At 42.1% G+C, this 10239-nt stretch overlaps 1 long non-coding RNA gene across 1 annotated transcript in view; it reads right to left on the reverse strand.

Annotated features, from left to right (window-relative positions):
- The window catches only part of LOC104944398 (uncharacterized), a 21052-nt gene extending 13691 nt beyond the window's left edge, over positions 1-7361 (reverse strand). Inside the window, exons 1-2 of the long non-coding RNA XR_798222.1 lie at positions 7292-7361; positions 3095-3193 (exon numbers count right to left, since the gene is read on the reverse strand). This is a non-coding gene — a long non-coding RNA (uncharacterized lncRNA). The remainder of the gene's footprint in view (positions 1-3094; positions 3194-7291) is intronic.
- Between the last annotated feature and the right edge of the window lie 2878 nt (positions 7362-10239).

Genomic DNA, 10239 nt, shown 5'->3' on the forward strand with positions numbered 1-10239 from the left:
CCATATTTCGAAATTTATTTTTTCGCTCCCCCCGACTCGAGACGCCCTGGGCCTTGATGACAGATTTATTTATAGACGGCCTGACCTTTGCGGTATCAGTATCCTATAGGTCCTAAACGAGACCTTAGTATACCTCGAGTTTCGAAAAGAGAGATAACGGCCAATATGGTTTTCCCACTGCAGGAAAAATGAAGGACGAGAAGTGGTTGCTACGAGGAGCGTCATGTCAATCCGAGACTCACAATCGTACGATTACATTTGTGGCTGGTAGTCTAAGCGAGGTTCTTGTCGCTCGTAACAAGACTATCGTTGCAAAGACTATCCGCACCAGGGTGTAAGGACTACTATGCAGTATAGCCTGGGCGTTAATGCCTAGTCGAGGCTAACAAGGGGCAAAATCCTCTAAACCCATGCCTCCATTTCTCTTCACAAAATAAAAAGACGTGACGCACTCAACGATGTGTAGGCCCGGTAACTAGCATTTTTTGTTATCTTTCATCTAATCGTACATCCTTTTGTGGGAATCATTTTCATGTAAATACAGTTATATGAAGTAACATTCCATTTTAGTAACGTAAGAACTTTCCACTTCTTCATACCCTAGTTCTTTAACACGGAATGTATATTTTTTCACTTAATAAGACGTACTATTACAGTAGGTATGAACGTTATAAGTAGTATTATATGACACGTTTTAATCTAATCCATCATATAACAGTAATAAGTGACAATCACACTGTTGTGTAATGCCCACAATTTTTGCAAAACATTATGTGAAACGTACAAAATAAAAGACGCATGGAAGTTTGGACGAAATACGAATTCACCATATTTATTTGTGACGTTATAATTCGCACTGGTGAATTAGACACCATCGTCGGTCATTATTGGACTCATTTTTCCATACTTAACGAGGCGTTTTAGAAATTATGTGATGGATAGATGGTGCCTCGCGAGGAATTAGTCAGTAATAGGGAAGTCGAGGCCTAGCACAGTAGGGCCCACTCGACAAATTGTTTATCCTTTAACTTAACAATAACTAGTTTCCTGTTACGTCGTCCTTTTCCGGTTCCACTAGTCTGTGTAAAGTACGTCGCTACACTGCCTCCGCACGAAAGCACAGTGTGGTTACGTGGTTCCCTTACATTTTGTCATCTGAGCAATACTCTTATTACAATAATTCGTAGGTCTTCAACACCAAAAGGAGTTTCGAAACAATTGTAGGATTAGTTTATACGGGAATCTCGAGTATGGGGCTATTATGGCTACTGGGTGCTCGATTAATGGAACCAGGGTAGGACCCCGGGAATGAAGACTCACTAACTCAATAATAAGAATATTTAGTAAGAAGGGAAGATGTAAAACCATGGATTACCCTACACAGAGAATTAAAGATGTGTCAGGATGAATTAGTGTAACTGCCCTAATTATTTTCTCTGATAAACAGTATGTAGATATTCTCAGTATTGCGTACAAGGGACCGGAGGCCACGTTTTTGTTTAGTAATGTTTTTGACGTCGTTCTAATGTGCGTTAGTATAGTGTCTTTACGTTGTTATGGCCTATAATTGTCGTCATATACTTCAGTTAACGGAAAGTAGAACATATGTTTAGAGGCAAATACACAGGTGATTCAGGGAGATATTGAGCACAAAATTCTTATATCCTATGCCCTATTAAATAACAGTTACTGTTAATATGCATTTCCGTCCGACGTTGATGTTTCGTAACGTAAGTCCCAAGGGGGGGTCACCGTTTGTTTCCTTACTCGTATTCAACGTTACGATGCATTTAATATATATGCTTGTTTTTATATGTTAGTTGTGAAAAACAAACGAGGGTAAAGAAGTACTCTACTAGTTCTCTAGATTTGGTAAAAGATATAGGTGTTGTGTGGTAAAGAGAGAGTATTATTAAGGCAAAGTGTTTAGCTTTTTTAGACCACTATTACCTCGTGAAGAGGGAACGGTCTCTTTTGGTAGGGTGGAGTTGTCACACTCGTATGTTTCTACGACTATATCTGTCGTCAGCTATAACGTGTCCACACGGGAATCCGACCGGTGTATTTTCCTGTGGTGAACCTTTGTACGTAAGAAACGAAATTAACCCCCCGACCCCCCAGGCTTTTGGTCCAGTCATATGACCACACTCCCATCCTAATCCATACCAATCCCATCCCATTAACACTAAGCTCACCGGACAACAAGCACAGGTAGGTTGTCATGCGGACGGGTAGTGGTATATGGTGGTCGTGTAAGCGCCGGGTGAGCAAGTGCTTGAATGGGAGGATTCTGATCGTGGGATTAGGACTTGGGAGGTTGTGGTCTATGTCTGCCAAGCCTGGGGGGGGGTTCGGGCGGGGGTTATTTCGTTTTTACGTACAATTTCCCACCGAAAAATACACCGATCCCAATCCCGAGTCCCAAAGGACTGGAAAAGGGAGTGTAGGTCCTAAGGTGGCTGTCAGTTGTATTGAAGAGAGAGGAGGTAGTGTTGTTTAGAAACAGGAACTGAAATAGAGGGATATGAGGCATGGCTAGAATGGGTGATCTGTTTGGTATTTTGAACAAAACACTTCATAGACATGTTTTTATATATTTGTATATATCTGAGACCTATTGCCTAAAAATAACAAGATAGGTGACCTTTAAGTAAAGGATCTTAATACTTCTCCTACCACTTATCGTAATGCAGTAATTTAATATATATTATTCTGGAATGGACCGTTAAGCATTTAGAGTACTTTAACTTTTGATACTTTCAGTATAAATTGATGCTGGTACGCGTGCTCTTCTACATCATTTTGAACGCAGGACTTTTATCATTGAATATTGCAACCTTTACTTCTTCAGAAACCACATTACTTCTTCCAAACCTGCTTAGTTGTACCTTTTGTCTGTATTATTCCTGCTGTGTGACAATAAAGGATTTCTGATTTCTAAGCACTGACACACAAATGTTTCAAAGTCAAAAACTGAGCCACTATAGGTGACATAATCTAACATTTAAGAAGAATATGCATCCATGTGAAGCTGGTTTAACAAAAAGTAGCATGGTAGAAAGAGGCAGAAGCAGCAGGTTAAAGATGTGGGTACCGTTCTGTTGGTGCAGATGGGGGTGAAGGCGTTGGTCCCGCAGGTGAACAGCCGGTTCCCGTTCACCAGCAGCACCCTGATGTAATTCTGGCACTCCTCCTGTGGAAACACATCAGCACACAGTTAGCACACTAAACTCTAAATCACACTTCATGAGACAAACACCTGCAGCCTCAGAAGGAAACTCTGAAACGTGGGCGAGCCGGACAGAGTCAAATCAAAGCTAATGTCCTCACAGCTCAGCCACGTCACATCCTAATTCAACTGGGAGCAGGTCTGAAGCAGGTCTCAATGAAGGGAGATAAACGAAGCAGGCGTGGGATCGCTTCAGAAAACTGCCTTTGCTTTGTTGATTGGTCGGAAATGAGAGTCTCTCTTCATTAAAGCATGTTTGGTTTAAGCTTCTCTCGACATTAGTCCATTGAAACCACTCTTGTCTAAATGACTTATAGATACACTGAACAAAAATATAAATGCAACACTTTTGTTTTTGCTCCCATTTTTCATGAGATGAACTCAAAGATCTAAAACATTTTCTACATACACAAAATAACCATTTCTCTCAAATATTGTTCACGAATCTGAAAAGATCTGTGATAGTGAGCACTTCTCCTTTGCCGAGATAATCCATCCCACCTCACAGGTGTGGCATATCAAGATGCTGATTAGACAGCATGATTATTGCACAGGTGTGCCTTAGGCTGGCCACAATAAAAGGCCACTCTGAAACGTGCAGTTTTGCTTTATTGGGGGGGTCTGGGGGGGTCCGGTTTATGTTAGGTAACCCTAACATGTCACTCATTGAGCATGTTTGGGATGCTCTGGATCGGCGTATACGACAGCGTGTTCCAGTTCCTGCCAATATCCAGCAACTTGGCACAGCCATTGAAGAGGAGTGGACCAACATTCCACAGGCCACAATCAACAACCTGATCAACTCTATGCGAAGGAGATGGGTGACATGTTAGGGTTAGGGTTCAACCCTAGGGTTTTCGGACCCCCCCAGACCCCCCCAATAAAGCAAAACTGCACGTTTCAGAGTGGCCTTTTATTGTGGCCAGCCTAAGGCACACCTGTGCAATAATCATGCTGTCTAATCAGCATCTTGATATGCCACACCTGTGAGGTGGGATGGATTATCTCGGCAAAGGAGAAGTGCTCACTATCACAGATCTTTTCAGATTTGTGAACAATATTTGAGAGAAATGGTTATTTTGTGTTTATAGAAAATGTTTTAGATCTTTGAGTTCATCTCAAGAAAAATGGGAGCAAAAACAAAAGTGTTGCATTTATATTTTTGTTCAGTGTATATATCAATATTCCAATTACTTTAGACTATTCTGCAATTTATTGTATTTACTTTTTGATTGTGTTGCACTGTTGGAGGAGCCTGTGACCTAAGATTGTCATTGTCATAACTACACTGTAGATATACAATAAAAGCCTTGAAGCCTTGATTGGTCAGAAATGAGAGTCCCTCTTCATTAAAGCATGTTCGGTTATAAGCTTCTCTCCACATTACTACATTGCCTAAATTACGTTGAAGTACACTTTCTTTTGGGCTTGCTCCTCTGAGGTTTAGGCTTGAGCTTTGAGAAAAAACTTCTCAGCACTTGGCTAAAAGCGTGCGAGAATAAAGCGTGACGGATGATGGATTGATCGAATGATTGACGGCCGCTAAACATTGTGAACTTTTGCCTTTCATGCAAGCTTACCGCTGAAATCCATCAACGGAACAACAGCCGTCAGATTTCAAGTCAAATAGCGGTGTTTGTTTTGTGCTGGGATGAAGGTGATAAACTCATAGAGTCCCCTCTGTCTGAAAGGAGTTGGGACCCCTCGTGGAAATTTAAAAACCTTGTAAATCTCAAAGTGTCCGAGCCACTTGAGGTGCCCGGGGTGACACCTCCTCCCCTTCCCCCCCCTTCCTCTCCAGGGTCTGATTTAGGGCACTGTAGGAGAGATGGAGAGGAAGGAGGTTTTTATTTCCCCCTATCAAGATGAAGGTGACTCATAAAACAACTTGTTTGTGGTGCTAAGCACAGCCTAAGTGTGTGTGTGTATGCGTTTGTGTGTGTGTAAAACTCGCCCATATATCTGTGTGATTACACTGTGCAGGATTGAGAGGAGGGGAGGGGGTGCATAATTCAATTCTCCGCTGCAGTTTGTTTCCAAGGTAAATAAGGGAATATGTAATATTTGCACAGCCTAACAGTCTTGACTTGTTTACGAAAACTTCCTGACAAATGTTCCCCGTCTGCACTCCAATACCGAGGCTGCTCGCATTATAAAACAAAACAGAAACAGCAATCAAGTCCTGTCAAGTCAATTTAACTCTGCTCTCTTCTCCCGGTTGAGATAAATCAAATACACAAGAGAAGAGTGGATGCGTGCATTAGGGAAGATAAAAAAGAAAAGACAATCACTTGTAAATGTACTCAAAGCACGGTATCTGTGTAATAGCTTAAGCGATGGTATATTGCTGCGCTGAGCGAGGTATTAAGCATCAAAAAGCCCAGCCCAGTCTTTTAATGCTATTCTGCGTCACAGAGCTGATCCTCCGAAGAGAACAGGGAGGAACACAATCTGTGAGGCAGCAGCGACTCTCCAGGACTGACGGAGCTTCGGTCTGTAATTCACTTCAGCTTTCTGAGGCTGGCCGGCCCCTGCGTGCCTATTACTATATAGCGGTGCACACACACACACACACACACACACACACACACACACACACACACACACACACACACACACACACACACACACACACACACACACACACACACACACACAGGCCAGTTCACCTACAAGTCAAGTTCATACTCGAGCCCAGCTGTTTGCAGAGTATGCCAGCTAACCACACACAAAAACACACAGCTCTGCACCAAAAAGAAAAAACAATAGGAACTCCCTTTTTTGCGAGGCTTGTAAATAGGATTCAAGCTTTTCACTTCATAACAAGTTGATAAAGATCCTTTAGTTGGATAATCCCACATATAAATAAGCGCTTCATTTCAGACTTCAAAAAGTTTCATCAACACTTGGCTTTTTATTTCTCTGGGCTATTTGATGTGTTCTCTGGAGCTGATTCAACACTGCCTGTAAAATGATGAGAGTTCTGTGATATCTGTCTTTAAAAATTAATTCTCTCTATAGCCTCTCTATTCACAGATGCTGCTGGGAAAGTCGGACATCTGTAGCCTTCAGTTCTTCTGTCAGACTGCGTATTTGTATAGATAACCAAACCCACAGGAAAACGTTGAACAGTCATTCCCTGTTTTGAAGGCTGCGGCTTTGAAGTTTAGAAAAGTATTCAGCAGTAATCAAGGTTTCATTTCTAGTTACCAAGTTCTGTTTGTTTGTCAGCCGGATTAAGGAAATAACAGCTGGCTTGATTTCTTTTAAACTAAGTCTTTGAGTGAAGCATGGGCCAAGGAAGAAACCATATCATTTTGAAGAGGATCCAAATTATGGGGCAGATACAAAAAAAAAGTTTTCCCACTCAGGTCTGCACTCTCCTAGGGATATATTGTACATCTAAAAAAGTATTAATTTATGATAAAATATCTGCAAAACGAACCACAATGTCACCATCAGCCTCCACCGTACGAGGTGAAAATGATATCCAAACAATTTAACGGGATTATTCTGAGCATATTAGCATGTTGAGGTTAGCATTTAGCTCAAAACACCACGGTGCTTTAGTACAGGATCACAGAGCTGCTAGCATTGGGTTTAGCATTTGAGATACATTAGCATTTACCAGACATAAATGAAATATTAATCTAAAAGATGCCATTGAGTTACTTTATGGCAAGTGTAGTTTGTAACATATCAACAAAGTGAATTGAATACTTTATTGCTGGAATATCCATTTCATTTTCTTTATTGAAACCAAGCTAGCTGCAGAGTTGCAACCGTGTTTGATAACGGTAACACATTATGAAATGACATTTAAATACATCTAAAAAAATATTCAAAGAGGTGTAAGATATGAATAGTTATTTGATTTAATTAAACAGATAAGTCTTGATTTGTGAGCGTGGTAGCAGACTTGCAGTATCTCTGCGATGACGCACACCTTTGACTGAGGACGAGATGTTATTTGAACATTGAAATTTGTTTTTGGACGTACTGACAGGTGTCTGATAAAGCAATATAACAGCGTGGCACATTTGAAACATTACTTAAACTCACCTCAGACTTTCCCCGGCTGAAGCAGGCTCCCTTGGTGAACTCATCGCAGTGCCACTCAGCCTCCTGCGGACACACAGAGAGGGACAGTGTGGCGTTTAAAGAGAAGCACCAAACATGAACCACTTTAAAATCCTCTCAGGGAACCCAAACAAAACGATGTCTGGCTCTCAACACGGGCGACATTCCCTCCTTTTTAAAGTCAAATAGATTCCAGAGAAAGCAGAAGCAATAAAAATGTCAGAGAAGACAAGAAACCAGTCAAAAAGGACACTGATTTATGGAAGCTGATGATGTATTTATAGATGTGTTCATGACTTGAGAGGGGGGAATGGATTAAAACAGAAGCGAACAGTAAGTTATTTTGACATTTTCTCTTTCAATCCCTCATTTACATACTTACAGTAGGCACGTTTGTAAGCCGTTTTAAAAACAGACACAGAATCCAATTAAGGTGAAAAGCAAGCAGAGACCTGAATAACGAGTGACACGTTTGCACAGTTTGATTTATGCATGAGGGTGAAAGGAGGCATCTTCAAATCCCCAGAGGAGGATGTCAACGTGATTTACATGTGAGGGAGAAACAGAGGGACGGCTTTTACATTTTACAACAGCATGCGGGAGGAACGAGGAGATAAAACCTTCGACTGGTCTCCGGGGGTGAAGACACAATTTCTACCGTTTAATTTCATCGTGACCTGTGGGGTTTCTTTCTCATTGAAAAAAGTTCTCTATTCATGAAATGAGCGTTGGCCTCGGGGGTAGCACGGGAACACTAAGACACTCAGGTGTGTGACAGGAGGAATTAGACGTCACCGCCGACCAGCTGCACAGAATACTTAACAGGAGAATTGGCTGGTGCAATAATGTGCTTAACGCCAAGTCACGAAAAGTCCCGAAAAAGTTAGAAGATATTCAACTTGGACACAGAGTTTCATGCGGTCTTAACCTGGCTAGCTTCCAGGAGGGGGGGGGGGTAGAAACTCACCCTCAGAGGGGCTACAGTAAATATCGCCAACTGTCGGAGAATATTAGATTTCACCTTGGTATCCGGACTGTTTTATGTTTTCTTTCATTTCCTCTGTGAGAATCCTCTGGGAGTCTCCTCTCTGTGTTTTACGACAAGGCTTTTGCTTTACAACTCGCTGTATGTACCCCCCCCACCCACACACACACTCTCAGACAGACACACACTCTCAGACAGACACACACTCTCAGACACACTCTCAGACAGACAGACAGACAGACAGACAGACAGACAGACAGACAGACAGACAGACAGACAGAATCGACACTATACCTACCCAGTTTGGTTAGGCACTGTGCCAGGGCAGTGTGTTTTATACTTTAACCAGTGTCTTTTATGATAATAATATTTGAATTGTTACCGTTTCTCTGGACTACATTTTAATCAACCTATGGAAAAGAAACAATCCGTATAGTTGAGAGGAATTCCAGGATTTCAACATTAGTACCAGACTATCTCCGTATAGCAAGTTACATAAAAAACCCTTGAAAACGCAGTAATGAGGGTTTCACAAGGGTCAATGTATGTAATACTCATGTTATAATTAGTTACGGTTACCATTTACGCCTCTAATTCGTCCGTGACATTCGGTAATTAGTAGTAAATTGTCGACATATACCGAAGGAAAATGGGATGATCAACGAAAAGAGGTGTCTACTAATAGATATACCAGAAAAGTATTAAACGTGTCTATTGTCAAGGTACTACCTATAAAATAAAAAGAAAACCCTGTTAAGGGGTGGTACCAGGCGAGTGATTTAAACTTAGGACCAGGAGGAGTAGAAAGAAACAAAGGGGACACGAAGGAGTGTTAAAGGCATTGTCTTTTCGGCCCAGGAAAACCAATTACCGGCGTCCGGACTAAATTTACAATGAGTCACTATTACGGCACCTAATAATAAATTGCCGTCGGCGTAAGGTCTGGTATAAAGCCTAGTCCTGTTGTAGGTAGAATCCTCGTGTCACAGGACTTGTTTTTCGTAGAATTTACTCGAAAATTACAAAGGATTACTGTGGCGTGAAGACAAGAAAATGAGTCGTGGTAAACTCCGTCCCGGCAGGTCTATTTTTCCGAAATCATCAGGTTACTACGGTGTTATAGGGGGTGATTGACCGAGTCTGTCTGTAGGGGCACTACAGGATTTTTACATTTATGTGAGACTTTTAGACCGAAACTTTATAGAGTTTACCACTACTTAGCGGAACGTTACTATTTTAGTTGGTAAGACGTGCTAATTTCACTAGGTTTCAACATTAAAAACGTACCCATAATACTAACTAAAGGTGGGACTCGTACTTTACTCCTTCCCAAAGCCTGTTAATTGTCCTAAGAAAGAGCGGGGGAGAGGGGACGCTAATCGATTTCGTGAAAAATCGCCGATGTAACTTAAGTCGTCCCTGAGCGGCCCGACGACGACACGCTGAACACGACTACCACACCGAAAAAACTGACTGCCCAACGACTCTTATCGGGCGAAACCGGACCTTACACTTGACTGGTGTGTGTGTGTGTTGTGTGTGTGTGTGTGGTGTGTGTGTGTGTGTGTGTGTGTGTGTGTGTGTGTGTGTGTGTGTGTGCGTGTGTGTGGTGTGTGTGTGTGTGTGTGTGTTGTGTGTGTGTGTGTGTGTGTGTGCCTCTTCTCGTTCTCTCTTCGGTCGAGTGTAATTATGAGACATAGAATAGGAGGGACTTACCATCGGGTGAGGACTCGGAGAGAGAGACGATTCGACACCCACACACCACACACACACACACACACACACACACACACACACACACACACACCACACACACACACACACACACACACACACACACACACACACACACACACACACACACACACACACACACACACACCACACACACAACACACACACACACACACACACACACACACACAACACACACACACACACAGAC

Source organism: Notothenia coriiceps, unplaced genomic scaffold, assembly GCF_000735185.1.
Source record: "Notothenia coriiceps isolate Sejong01 unplaced genomic scaffold, NC01 NC01_scaffold00008047, whole genome shotgun sequence".
NCBI lineage: Eukaryota > Metazoa > Chordata > Actinopteri > Perciformes > Nototheniidae > Notothenia > Notothenia coriiceps.